Source organism: Ixodes scapularis, unplaced genomic scaffold, assembly GCF_016920785.2.
Source record: "Ixodes scapularis isolate PalLabHiFi unplaced genomic scaffold, ASM1692078v2 PGA_scaffold6__148_contigs__length_123643588, whole genome shotgun sequence".
Lineage (NCBI taxonomy): Eukaryota > Metazoa > Arthropoda > Arachnida > Ixodida > Ixodidae > Ixodes > Ixodes scapularis.
The window spans coordinates 111,269,857-111,285,083 of record NW_024609881.1 but is presented as its reverse complement, the minus strand read 5'-3'; the positions used below and the strand labels follow the sequence as shown (position 1 = coordinate 111,285,083).

At 44.1% G+C, this 15,227-nt stretch overlaps 2 pseudogenes; both read right to left on the bottom strand.

Moving 5' to 3' along the window:
* Window positions 1-5,155: 5,155 nt before the first annotated feature.
* LOC120836027 lies at window positions 5,156-6,021 on the bottom strand (annotated as a pseudogene).
* Window positions 6,022-11,328: 5,307 nt separating this feature from the next.
* On the bottom strand, window positions 11,329-13,631 carry LOC115318451 (annotated as a pseudogene).
* Between the last annotated feature and the right edge of the window lie 1,596 nt (window positions 13,632-15,227).

Here is a 15,227-nt window from a genome sequence, read left to right as displayed (position 1 = left end):
GCACTCACATTTGTGAGAAGGCCCAACAGCACAGCCAGAGAGAGTCTCTAGGCGACGGTGAAGAAACCAAAATCTCCATGTCAGCCACGTCCCCGCTGGACTCTTGAGCAGGAGCAGCATCTTGACGTAGAGCGTAGCTGTGATCAACCGCAAAAAAAAAAAGAAAGAAAAAGAAAAGCTTTTGTAAAAACTGCAAGTAAGAAAGCAAGTTCAACAGAGTGGAAAGTTGGACGAGTTGGTCGTTCATTTAAGTTGGCAGAAACAGTGCCTCTCTGTGTACTTTTACTGCGGCTGTTTGTATACTCCTTGATTCCTGTTTTACGTCAAGTTGCGCTGTTTCTGCCACTTGAGAAAGCAAGCTCACAAAGAAAAGGGAATAAAAAAGATAGCACAAGCAATATTCGGCCACCACTTATTATTGGCCAATAGTCGACTGTTCTCTAGTAAGGTGCACGAGTATGTGTGGTCCAATGAAGCCACAGAAATCCGCTCTGCAAATTTAATGTGAACTTAGCAAAGGGGAAGAGGAAGTCCTCCCTTATTCCCCTATTTCAGTGCATAAAAAGTATATTCACCTTCTTTTATGACAGGTTTAATTCAGAAGACTGGTCGTCAGGGTGACTACAGGAACTCCACCAGTCTGAGTGGCCGGAGTATGTGCAGCTCGATGAGGCTGGCGAAATCCTCTCTGCAAATTTAGCGTGAAGTTGGCCATGGAATCGTAGTTAAGTTCCTTCCTATGTGTCTATTCTAACACAGGACAAAGAAAATCACCTTGTTCCCACGAAAGTTTCATTTCGGAAGACGGGTCGTCAGGGTGACTACAGAAGCTCCGTGAGTCTGAACTGCCGAAGCATGTGTAGCTCAATGAGGGTGTCACACTCACCTCTGCAAATTCATGGTGAATTCGCCTATTTTAACACAAAATGTAAATCACTTTCTTTCATGGGCAGCTTTATTATGGAAGATTGGGTGTCGGCAAGGCAAAAGATGCTCTGTGACGTTGATTATGTCACCTTAAGTAAAACATGTCATTATAAACGGGCCTGAAATGAACTTCTAGCAGTACCTCTGTCCATGTTCAACCAGGTTTTCCCAGCTAATCTCACCTAGTTATTTTGCAAAATGCTCAAGTCATGATGACCATGAGGTAATGCAGTGGTACTGGCAGTTGCTGCCACTTTATGTTAGTTTCAGTGAAAAAGCTCACCATGCAAAACTGCTGAACCTGGAGAGCTTTTGCTGGAAATGTCGCCATGTGTCGTCCCTGCAAATAATATAAAAATGTTATGAGCCCACAAAAGCAATATTTCAACCCCATGTGGTATCCATTTTTCTAAAAGCGGGTTAACCATGCTTAGTCACAAAGTGCACGGAAGGTTTATTGGTCTGCTTACTTTTTGTGGGAAGCACAGTTGGCAACGCATTGTGACGGAGGTGTCCAGGGTGCAGGAGAGCTGACTCCTCGAAATGTAAGGAGAAAACTACCCTGTCTCGTAGCTGTCATGGAGTCTTCCCCTGTAGACTTCGGTTGTTGCAGAACCGAATCCAGGCTTCGCGCCTGCAGATAAGGCATGGTGCTATGAGGGTGCCATGAATACTTACGAAAAGAAAATGTAGCCAAAATGTCCACAAACCAAAGCAAATCAGTGCAAGGACCTTAACAAATGCATGACATCACTGCTCTGTGTACATCATGAAGAGTAAAAACACGAGTCTTACGCACAGATGCCCTATTATATATCTGTGTTGTACCACTGATAACCACGCCGATGATCACGACACTAGGCTCCCCAGAGCCAGGCCGGTACAGGCAAATTTTAATATCTTGGGCACTTTTATAATGACGGCACACAACGCTGCGAAGTCAAAGTGATTTCGAACTTAAAACATTCCTTGTATAACATATTACGCCTTCAGGTGTAGTTTCTTGTGACATCCAGACAACCCTAATAGTTATAGGTAAAACTAACAAGAGTTAAGAAGAGACCGAACAAGGGGCATGCATCACACAGCAGGCATGTCACTGACAGTAGCGAAGTCTCACCTTCGAGAGTCGAGGGGAAACCGGTGCAGCGAGGTACCAGCCGTGCGATTGTTGCTTTCACACATTTCCACGGAGCACCGTTTCTTTGCGTATCGTGCTGTCCTCATGGTCGCAAAAGACGTTGAGCCCCTTGGGCGCAGTAGTGTCCAAGATCCAAGCGCACGACAGCCGAGTTCCCGCGCAGGTAACTGGGCTAATCACGCCCGAGCAAACAACAAAACTCCCGAAACGGTGTTAACTGCCGCTAAAACAATTAAAAGCGAAGAGCACGTGGAGACCCAAACACAAGCAAGCAGACGGACGTCAGCAGACTGCCTTTCCGCGCGCCACGAGGTCTGCAAAAAACTGCAAATATCGCTATTGCTAGTCGGCCTTTTTGCTAGTGGCGTACAGAGGACGCTAATAAGAAGTATGCATATTATTAGCAAAAACAAAGACAGTTTTGAATTTTGTAGCGCGTTAAATATGATTGATATTATCTAATAATTATATTTAGCTTGTTTAAAAATACCAATGATTATACTTCTAGTCACAAACTAATTAATTTTAATAATGTTTGTCCCCACCTCTCCTAGTCGCGCTTCAATTGCATCCTTCACGTGACCCTCCAGGTCGATGTCGGTGGCGATTTGTTTTGAACCGCTTTTTGGCCGAAGCTTCGCTACCCATGTACATATACCTTGGCTTCGCGGCGACAGTATCGGCTGCTAATTACAAAGCGTAACCAGTACACGCCGCTTCGCGGCGTCCAGCCGGCAATCCAGGCCCGGTGTCCCCGATCGCACCTCCGGAAAGGGAGTCCGATACCATTTAGTTCTGCGAAGTTTCTCGACAGCATTCGATTTTTTTTTTTTTTTTTTTTTTTTACTGTTCATCGCAAAAAAAGGAAATGTCGTAAATATCGCCAAATGCCTCGACAAAACAAAATGTTTGAGGAAAAAAAAAAAAAAAAGTTGTCCCACCGCGGATCGAACCCGCGTCCACTTGCGTATGAAGTGGACTCCCTAACCCCTGTGCCATGGCACCGTTTAGGAAACTCGTTGTGTCCACTCTTTTTATACACCAACTCATGTTTACAAACAAGCCGGAGCGCCCCTAGCGGACGCCACCGGCGCCGCGCATGCGCGATGGGGGTGTGGGCAAAAAGCTCGCCGTCGCCCATAAACAAACCATTGAAATGCGATGTTGTCGGCGCCGGTGTGAGTCCCCGCGCTCTTTTTCGCGTTGGAACTGTTGATTCCACGTCCTCCTAACGATGTCTGACTACTTCAGCAGCGTCAGCGAAATTAACGAGGCTCGTTACACCGCAAAACTTCGCGTGAATCATCCGACATGCGGCGATTCATTCCGCGTGGACGCCGCAGAACGTACGCTAAAGCCTGATTCGCATGATGAGATTTCGCTCTCAATTTTCAGTAGCGACGTCGCTCGAACTGCAAAAGCGTGAACCGTAGCTGAGATGGTCGACGTCGATACTGAAAATCGCAAGCAGAATCTAACCAAGTGAATCAGGCATAACAAGTCGGTGATGGCCACTGGTAACAATGATCAACATCTCCTTGTATCTACTGTTTACGTCGAGCCTGCTTACCAACCTTCAAACTTACGTCTTTTAAGGCTTGCACTTAATTCTTATCGCAAGTACCGGGCCCACGTTTGGTCTACGGGCCGGTGTCCTCTAAAAGAGCAGACGACAAGCAGAAACGTTTGAAAGAGCAGACGACAGTTCGAACGATCAGGCGACCGTTTGAACTTGAAAACGCACTGAACGTAGTCCGCAGGTGGTCCATACAACTTGACGGTTTTCCGGCGTTCATTTTGGAACAAAACAAATAAATTTGATGGCCAGTAGTATCCGTGAATTGAACCCAAAATGCTTCCCGCCCAAGCAATCGTGGTCCGACGGCGTCTGGTTTTCCCTTTTCACGGCACATATCCGCGTTCTCGGACGAACCGAGCGCATGAAAACTGACCTTCAAACCTTTCTCGACACTTTTGGTACAGCCCCAGTCGCAGCATTTTGACGAGAAGGCAGGTTTTTGTCTGGTTTCTTTCAAAACAACGCAGGAATACACGTCTCAAATGGGCTCTTCCGCCCACAGCCCCAGACCGGAAGTGCGTCCGACGCGCCACCACCGCGCCGTGACGTAACAGAGATGAGTTCGTGTATACGAGAAAAGCGGAGTGCGTATAGCCATTTCCGTCCGAAGCGCACTCCGGAGTGCGTATAGCTTTACTCTTCTTGAAGTGCCAGTATATCGGTTGGTGATTTGCTGTCCATCAGTATCATCTTGAACGAGTTGATCTTGGTACCAAGACCACCCGCATCCCACTGCCAGATCTTGAGTCCGCTTCTACCTTCCATTTTGGGCGTGTGACGCTGACGGTATCAGTCCTATGTGCGTCTCAATCTTGCGGAAACTTTCCTCGCACAAGTTCTGTAATGCGATCCCAGTGTTCTTTAGAGCGCTCACGTTGTTCTGCAGAGTGCTCACACTGTCGTTCAGAGCGGACATTCCCTTGATCACGTCTCGCATCATTGCGTACAATTCGTCCGTCCTCTTGCGTGTGTTCGAGCCATCCGTGCATACCGACACGTCCGTGCTTTCAGAGTCGGCTCTGCTTCTTTGTTTCTTGGCAACACATACTTCGGATTGTGCGTCTTCGGTTTCCATTTGCGTCACTGGTGCCGCCTTCTTTCTCGGGTCCCGTGTCATTGGCTGCGTCTGCATTTCAGATGGTCCGGCTTCTTGTCGCTGCGGGGTCGTGGCTTCTTGGAGCTTTTGTCGAAGTTCCTGGATTTCCCTCCCCGCAGCAAGCTTTTCCCTCTTTAGAGTTTGATACTCTATGCGCATGGTGTCGAATTTCCTTTCCATCTCCTTGCGGAGCTTATCCAATTCCGTTTCCTTCTTGTCAGTTTCTTGCTTGCGGAATGCTTGCGCATATCCCTGCTTGGGTTTGGGCGCAGTTTCTCCCTTGGGTTCTTGGCCTGGCAGAGTTGCAGTGAAGTCTGTCTTCTTCGGTAAGGTTCTTTCTCTCGCTTCTCGTGGTGTCTGAAATTCTATGTATCTTTGCTTGCATTCCCTGCAGGTGGTGTAATGCTGACCATCACATATGAGGCAGCGAGGAGTGCACGTGTATTCCGTTCTTACACCTCTGACTCTTGACGGGTGTTCGTGAAATTCCCCACAGTTGGGGCACCTTCCGTTGTCCTTCTCGGGGCATACGTCCATTCTGTGTCCTAATCTCCAGCATTTCATGCATGCTCTCTTGGTTTCTCGGTAGATGTGGAAGGGGAACACTCCTCCGAAGAACATAATGTATGCGGGGAGCTTGCTTGTTCCTAAGGTAATCGGGATCGATCTTCCCATCCGTTTCACGTCTACGATCACCGTGTGCTTGTTGCAGTTGACCATGTGCTTACACAGTTCGGCTTCGTCGACTACGTCCGTCGGGTAGTACATGTTAGTCAGTACTATTCGCTGAAATTCGCCCGGGGTGGCTCTATGTCCGTGGACTTCTATCTTCTTGTTGTTGCTTATGATCTCCTTGATCTCGACGTACCTGCCTGCTCGCTCAGAGTTGTCCGTGCGAATGGAGATTGTGTTGCTTGCGCTGTTTATGTATAGGCTGTCCTCCGCGAAAGCTTCCGCAACCTGCACTCCTGCAGCTTTAGCGATTTCGCCTAAAAGATGTCCTCTCGAGAGGCCGTTGACGTTTAGTTCACGTACCCTCAGTATGATCGTGTGAGTTCGGCTATCCTTTTTAGCCGCCGCGGTGAACTCCTTCTTCAGCTTGCGGTTGTACTTTCGACTCCTGGCAGTTTGCCATCCCGCCGCTTTAGCTGCGTTGTCCGCGTCCACTTCTTCCTTTTTTTTGCTTCGCTAGGTCCTCGAGATACCGGTGAATATTCTCGTCATGCATTCTAGAACGATCTTCGTCTCTAGCCATATCCTCATCTGTTGCGGCTGCATGGCTGCGTTCGGCCTGAGCGTTAGGCCTAGCTCCCACCGGTTTCTTCACTCGTTTGTGCGATATAAATCAATCAATGAAACTTTCCTGTCATCTCCGAATATTACAAAGAGACATGCATTTCTCACCCAGAAGCTCGGAGGGTATTCTGGCCCAGCAGTCCGTCCGTGCCAAGGCGTCTTCCACATCGAAAACACGGAGCGCCCAAAAACACGACCGCACTCGTCCAATCCAGCCTCGTAAGCTCCTGACCTCATAGAAGTGTCATGCTGTTGCCGGTCGCGATCCTGGGGGTGTCCCAGCAGCAGCAGCAGTGGTGGATGTAGCAGACGCCTGTTCTGCTGCAGGTCGCTCTCTTGTGTGACAGTCCACTGAAGCTTCAGCAGCCAGAAGTTGGGACGCCATGACGACAGCGACACTCGCGTTCACACATGCTTTTCGCCAGCATTTCCACGACCTCCCGCCAGGATCGCGACATCCGACAGCATGACCCTTGGGTTTCTGTGACGTCATTTGTTGCCACTTCGGGACCACTCTTGATGGATGGGCAGGATAGAATGCTAAAAAGACTAAGGCAGGAGGTCAACGACCTAGAATAGAGAAGCCGGAGACTAAATCTAGAAATCCATGGGATCCCCCAGGCAGACAAAGAAGATCTGCTAGCAAAAGTAAATGAAGTCGCCAAAAAGCTTGATGTGCCAGACTTGGCCTTGAATGAAGTTTCCGCTGTTCATCGGCTAGCCTCCTGATCTGATAAAGTTCCAGGCGTCATTGTTCGTTTCACTAATCAGATGACCCGGGATCATTGGCTGAGTAAACGGCTGACGCTGAGGACGTCGAAAGATGAAATTTACATCCAGGAAAACTTGACTAAGCAGGGAAGGGCGCTTCTTTGGGAGGCCAAGGAATGGGCAAAGACAGCGAACTATCGCTACGTCTGGTATAAAAATGGGAACGTCCTCGTACGGGAGAAGGAACGTGAGCATGTGCTTGTGATTAAGTCTTCGAATGACTTACAGAAACTTGCGTGATGCTTTTCATCTCAGCCTTATTTAGTTTTTTTTTCTTTTGCAATGGATGACGACGCCAATTTATTGTTGAATAATAAAATGGACGCTTAGAATTTTCCGTCAGATGATTACTTTCTTCCATCAAATGTGAAAACCTTTTTGGGAAATGAATATTCCAGTTTTTTTATTAAGTGTTTTCACATTAATGCTCGATCAGCACGAAACAAAGTAGATGAGCTTGACTTATTTATTGATCAATTCAAATTTTTGTTTGATATAATTATGCTTTCAGAAACGTGGTTTACGAATCCTACTGACGTGTTAAAGTTGCCAATGTATGACAGCTATTTTTTTAATCGCACGGCGTCTCGGGGAGGTGGCATAGCTATCTTGGTTAAATCAGATATTTCCTGTGATATGCTCACTGACTATTGTGTTCATAAAGATTACGAGATGCTTTCCTTAGTGATAGGCCATAGTCTTATTGCGGTTCGTTATCGCCCGCCAAGTGGGAACCTATCGTCTTTTTTCACTTACCTAGAGTCTTTCCATGAGTATGCAAATGAAAATAAGTATAACGTAATCTTAGGGGGTGATTTTAACATAAACATGCTTCTTGAAACGTCATCTAAAATACAGATGAATGCACTGATTAGGGGCAGCGGATGTGTCAGTACGATATCTTCGGCAACAAGGATTACTGCTGAATCATCGACACTACTTGATTTATTTATCACAAGTTATGATGAATCATACACTAAATCTGGCGTCGTAATAGCCAACATAAGTGATCCCTTAGGCATATTTTTGTGTTTACAAAATAAAATTGCAAGCAAAAGACAGAATAATCAGTCAATTAAGTTACAAAACATAACACCCGATAGCTTGAATGATTTTAGACAGAAGCTGTCATGTTTAGACTGGAACGACGTCCTTCAAGTAACGAACGCTGATGCAGCATATAACTTGTTTCTGAATAAATTTCAAAAACTATATGAAAGTTGTTTTCCACATAAATCACTACAAACTTCTAGAAAAAGTCGTAAACCGTGGATAACAAAGGAATTACTCACAAAAATTCGTACCGAAAATGCGCTATATAATAAATTCATAAAAACCAGATCAAGTGAAAAACTGAAAATTTTTAAACTATATCGAAACCAACTAAACAAAGAACTTCGAAATTCTAGAGAAGTGTAATTTTGTGAGTTCTTTACAAGGTGTAGTAACAAAATCGTCGTCGTATGGAAAAAACTAAATTCTGTCTTGGGTCGTTCATGTGCACCGAAACATATAGAAAATATAAACAACAATGGCCAGGAGTTATCAGGTCGAGCATTGGCAAATGCATTTAATAAGTATTTTGTTAACCTCGTTAAAGAAAGTCCCGGGTCAGATGCTTGCAAGTATATAAATTTTCAAAGCAATGCATCAATGTTTCTTACGCCTATCATTGATACAGATGTCATATCTGTCTTTAATGCACTTAAAAATAGTAAAAGTTGTGACTCCAATGAATTACAGATCACACTGGTTAAGCATGCTATTGATCTCATTGCTCCTTGCTTAACGCACATCCTAAATCTATGCTTGCTAGTCGGAGTATTTCCCAGTCGAATGCAATTAGCTAAAGTAACATTCATATAGAAAAAGGGTGATAAAAATGACCTTGGTAATTACCGACCCGTTTCAATTCTATCGGTACTTTCTAAGGGTCTAGAAAAAATTATACACCTTAGAATGACAACTTTTGCGGATAAACACAACATAATAAGTTCATGTCAATTTGGTTTCCGTAAACATCGCTCAACTGAACTCGCTCTTTTAGCCCGAAAAGAACATATACTTAAAAATTTTGAGGATGAAAAACTTACTCTCGGTACATACGTCGACTTCACTGAAGCTTTTGATTACCTGGATCATAATTTGCTAATTAGGAAACTAAATGAGTGTGGATTTCGTGGCCAAGTGCCACTTCTTTTAAATTCATATTTGTCTTTCCGCAAACAATATGTAGATATAAATGGTCAGTCATCCGAAATAAAACCGTTATGTCCGGCGTTCCCCAAGGGAGTATTTTGGGGCCTTTATTATTCAATATCTATATAAATGACATAGTTAACGTAAGTTCAGCAACAAAAGTTTTTATCTACGCTGATGATGCTAGTTTATTTTTTACTGGAGAAAATGCCACAGAGCTGATACGTGACGCCAACGAAATATTTCAAAAACTTGATAGTTGGAGTAAATGTAATGCTCTAAAAATAAATGCGAATAAGACAAAAGCAGTCTTATTTCGACCAAAAAATAAATGTCTACATTACTGAAAATATATTTTTTTAATTCTTCGAAAATTGAAATTGCACCCACATTTAAAACTTTAGGTTTTTTTTTTCAGGAAAACATGTCATGGGACGTCCATATTAATTTCATTGCATCTAAATTATCATGTGTCGTTGGTATTTTGTATCGGCATAAACATATTTTGCCTCTTAAAACAAAGTTATTATTATATAATTCATTATTTTACTCGTATATAAATTATGGCCATCTTATATGGGGAACCACTACACATACCAATCTTCAAAAGATATTTATATTACAAAAAAAGATATTTAGAAGCATTTCTCATGTTACGCTGGATTATCCAATGAACATTGTCTTTAATCAACTTAGAGTAATGAAAATTTTTGATTTATACAAATATTGTTTATGTTCGAAATATATGGTAGAAAAAAATCTATCTCAACATTATCTCAAAGACTTAGCAAACCTAACAAAAAAGGTATATGCATATCCAACGCGAACTGTAGAACCATGGGATGTACCATTTTTCAGAACTAATTACGGACAATACACTACATCATACATTCTTCCGACTATGCTGAATCATTTAAGTAGGGAAAATATAGAGCTTAACAATATGTCAATGAGCAGCTTACGAGAATCAATCCTACTCATCTCAAACCAAACCTAATAGAAGCTAAGTATTGATATAGTCATCTTAAACCAGAACGAATAGAAGAAAAGTGTTAATTTTTGGGGGGTGGAAGCTGTTTTTTGCCACGTTTTGTCTACTAATGCTAGTCTGTTCAAACTGAATTTGCATTATATAGTGACACTAATCAATTTTTTTTTCGTGCAAAGGTTCTCTTAATGTTTTCATTTATGTCCTAATCATATGTAAATAATTTGGTGCACGTGTCTCAACTGCTATTTAGGCGGCTTGGGACTAGTCAAGCTGTGTTACAACTTTTTTCCCTTTTCACCTTCCAACTGTAAACTGTTGGCTAAATAAAGACATTTATTATTATTATTATTATTATAAACACACCAGTTGGGGAGACGTTCCAGGCTCCATACGATGAGCGATGCAGCACTATATGATTCGAAACACTATACGCACGACTAGAGTCACTAAATGAGCTACGTCTAGAGTATCGGCACTCTGTTCCCCAACATTGTTGTGGGCGCCGCCATTTTGGCTCGTATGCAGGGCAGATGCAACTGCCGGTCGTCATGATACAAAAGTGCGACCTCTTCAGCATTAGACTCGGTGTTAGGAAGGTCATGTATTATTGCTTTGCTCTGTTGCGAACTGCTTAAAGGCCGACGACCAGACTCAAGATTCTGCAAGGCAAAAGATTCTCCTCACTATGAGAGAGGAGGAAACAGGCAATGGTGGACAGGGTAGAAGGGGGGAGAGAAGGGAGGGAGGGAAAAGTGGAAAGCGCAAACTGGTTGCCGGTCTTTAAACATTTGTGGAGGGCGGAAAAGCGTTTCCTGTGATTTCAGATAACTGGCAACCATGATTTGAAGACACAATATGGCCAAGTGTCGTTACTCCGAAGCGTAGCTTATTTAGTGGCACTAAGCAAGACAAACGTTTCTAAATCTCTTCGGTTGTCAAACTCCCCCCGCAGTGGCGGTCGATGCGTGGCCATTTTCGTTTCCGCTCGCCAGATGGCGTGGCGGCCACCGTTAACCCGGTGCTCTGCGCCGGCGGTTTGTGCAGCAAGTGGCATTCTTTACCTTGAAATTGTGTCATGCAATGCGCCTCAGATTTTTACTGTCATTGGGGACCTCCTCGGACGTTGGGGCGATGCTATAAATGAGCGGAATGAATAAAGCATTAGCGGCGAAGCTGCCTCGAAAGTATCACCGCCGCTGTTTGCGTATATTCGTTACTAAAAACGAAAAATAAGTAAAGCAAAGAAACTTTCCTTATCTCAGTGGCGCGAAAAGCATTTATTGCGAGGCACAGGGGACGCACACAGAATGCAATTGTTGAACACGGTTTCACAATAGACTAGCTTTTTTGCTGGCGATGGCAAGTTTCTCGTGAATTTGAAGGCTGCGGTTGACATCCCTTGCATTAAAATGCATCTGCGTGACAATGAAAAAATACAACACTTGGCACGTAAACGTGGGCTTCTGCTGATCACAACCCAGCTGCGTCGGATTGCACTCATCCAGATCCTCCAGGACCTTCCAAAACAAGTCCTCACAGATACCTTCCGCATCAAGAGAAAGGGAAATGGGTTCATTCATTTATACCTCTCACGAAGTGTAGCATCTTGATGTTGGGATGCCTCAGGCTGCCTTCCTTGAAGCTCCGATATGTGGTCAAGTATGCGTCAGAACCGACAACAGGAGCTGCTTAAGTAATGTCCTGCAGACACAACTGGCACTCTGTGCACTTGCTCACTTTGTGTACAACATACCCAGATGACTAATACACAACACTGTCATCTAGTGAACCTCTGCAGTAGCTGTGCTCATCACTCATTTGGTCAGGAGTAACACATGGAAACATTGTCATTTCCAATAGCCTAGCCTCAATCTCATTGCGCAAGCTAACTCTGTTTGATCGATGAGCCTCTCCAGCAGTCTTCAATGTGTCTTCTACACTGACAAGCACAGCATTCGGTTTGCCTTGAACACTTCCACATAGTGCTGTCCTGATGGACGTGTACAGGCTCAGGAGGCGAAATATCTGTGAGAAATTCATGACCGTAGGGTGCGACTCATCACCCCCAAATGAACCTGCGAGGCCAAAATGCTGCTGAAAGAGAAATCACAAGCTTGAGAGTAAAAGTGCACTATGTCTCTAAATTCTAAATTAAAAGGGAAATATGGTCATTGTTCCATCTCCAAGCGGTCCTGGTTAAAGGGCTCATGAAACGCTTTTCCAACTTTTTCCTGTTTAGCTTTCCTCCTCAACTCATAAATTGCGCATTCTACTAAACAGTTCAAGAAGACGAAAAGAGGGGAGTCCCCTTTTTCTTGGAATCTCGTTTGTATACCTGGACAGAGCCATTGTCCCCCTAGAAGATTAGACCGTCGCTCGAAATTCAGACAAAAGCTGCTTTCCACCCCGTTCATCCCGAAGCTGACAGTGCTGCGGAAGCTACATGCTCGTTGGGCCAGCCGCACTTTTGCCACGTGATCACGCTCTCTCGCACACACCCACGCGCAGAGAATGAGGTCAGGTGATGAAAGGGAGGCGGCTGATTGGTCGGGCAAGCGCGTAGCTTCCACCGCAGTGTCAGTTTAGGGGTGAAGGGAATGAGGGAGGTCCGGTATCTTGTGACGTGCGTTTGGACCCGGTGACACCCTTTGGGAACCGCGGATGTATCACAGTGAAAAGGCAGAGAGCTTACGAAGGTGAGGAGGTACAAAATAGTCCGCTGTGTTTTCAGATTTTCGCACTGAAAGTCAGGCTTTTGACTTTCTACCTTTTTTCTTTTGGCCCACTGAACGATGTGCTATTATTAAAATCCCAATCTAAAGTGATTTATACCAGCCCGAACTTCGTTTCTGGGCCCTTTAAGCTTGGTGGTCAACACGTAAATTGCTCCCTTGTCGAAGAGATAACTGATGATATCTAGCATTGACAACAATGTGACACAAAGGGACTTCGTCGTTAGTTGAGAGGCAAAAGGCTTTGTGCCCTCTTTGACTGCATTTTGCTCAGTCACATTCAAGATTTCCAGGAACTGCTTCATTTCTGAAAAAAACTGGGAACAATTAACGAAACGATGAAGCCAACGATGGCATATGTACTAGCAAGCCTAGGCTCCACGAAGAGTAGCTGAGCTGCTTGCCTGTATCTCTTTGGAATAGTGCCTGATTCCCCTGGATGGAAGCTTTATGTTTAGTGCATCAAATACATTGTTAAGTATTCTTGTAAAGGTCTCAGTGCCTTCTGAATCTTCCAAGCCGGTGACTTTTGTTTTTCTGTACATGCATATTCCAATAGATGTCCCACGGCTAAAGAGCGGTAGAAAAAAAAGCATTGCATTTTTTCACATATAAGAACAGAAAATAAAAGTAGCATGCTTTTACAAAAACAAGATCTGCCTGTGTAGCTAGTTGAACGCTCATTTTGCCTAGGTTATCAGGGGCAACATGTGTTTTGGTCAGTTTCGGCACAAATCGTACATGCCTATTTTTCTCTGTTTCATTCAGGGTCACATAATGTCGGAAATTGATGTGAAGGTCGCTTGCCTGGAAGTAACAAAATGAAACTGGTAAACGCACTGAATATTTGCACATGCTTTTTTCTTTACCATTCCGTAGGTGTGTTTTCTCAGGTGATTTCCGATACTCTTTGGAAAAGGTCTGTTGCTGGGATGGAGTTTGGATCGGAATGGGTGAGGAACTCAAAGACACTAGGAGTAACAACCAATCAGTGATGCAATATTTTCATGCGAGCGTGAACTGAAGATTGGGTTGACTTTGTTTTAATTTAAAATAGATAGTTTTCGTGTCTAGATGATTTCAGAGGGATTAGGTAGTGTTCTTTACGTGATCTGAAGATTAAAAAAGACTGTTGTTATTAATGCATGAGTTTGTGTCTAAATAGTACAGCAAAATTACAATTATAATGATTATGTGAAAACATACGTTGCTGCATAAGTGTAGGAGACTGGCTGGTGTTGCGACATCAAGACGTTGGGAAAAATTGCCGTCTCACATTAACCTAAATTATTTTGAACAAAGTAAATCAGAAAACCTGTTGAAGGAAAAGTGTAAATCGGCTCCTCTGTATAGTTGTTACAGCGGATAATATACTCGTAGTTTGCACTTTAAAAAGAGTGGCCAATAGATACAGATTCAGATACTAGCTTTGTTAGAGCAATATGTATTTATTTTATCCATGCTAAAGGGCTTGGCTTTGCTGACTGCAGCGATTCCACTCCTGTGTCATTTTGCATCAAAGGCAAAATTTCCTGCCCATTCTGATAAAATCCACCATATTGCATCAAATTGCGTCGAATTGCGCGGCTGGCCAAATTATGCAACAACTTGCGCCACCTATCCTAGCCACATGCAACCTGGGTTGCAGCAAAGTGCGAGACACCTAGCTGGCGGCTGTGTTGTCAACCTAGTCAACTGCCGTCAACTAGCAGCAGCTACCAAACTGTCAGTTTGGCTTGTACGTCCAAGGACACCTATCGCAGCAGCACCTAATGTGTTTAAAGCCGCGCAGGCGTCCAATATGTGCTCAACTTAAAGGAGCTGTGCAACAATTTTAACGTTGAAAGAATCGGCATCTTCTACTTTTGACATCGTTTATCTTGTCACAAAGGACAGAAAACACATCTCCTTCCTTGGAAACGTTGCGGTTCCGCCGCGTAATCGCGAGGAAAAATTTAGAGTATTCCCCGACCTGCAGCCGCGAGCGGCGGCCATGAGAACCATGTGGCGTGACGTCAATGGGGTTCTTGTAGAAAGATAGCAAGATGTGCGAATACCTGCTTGATAAAAGGTAACTTTTCTATAAGTCTTGTCGTTCCAACATAAATATAGATCATGTTGAAAAACAGCACGACTGGGATGAGGACACAAAGAGACGAAGAGAACACAAGACAAAGCGCTGTGTCTTGTGTTCTCGCACTGTTTCTCAACATGAACTCTCACCAACTTGCCCAGTTATCTATCCTTATAGTCAGCACGACGGCCGCCTCTACGCTGCCGTCAGCTGTTTCCGCGGTACCTCTTAAAGGGATACTGAATCGAAACTTAAAATATACAGGAAACACCTAGAGATAAGTCAAATGGAATCAGATAAACCTGTAATTGATAATCGCATACTCATATTTCAAGCGGATGGCTGTATTTTTCGTTCTAAATGCCTGGATTTCGGCGAGCGCTTCAAAATCAGTCGTCGAAGAGCGCAATGCATCTCGGGA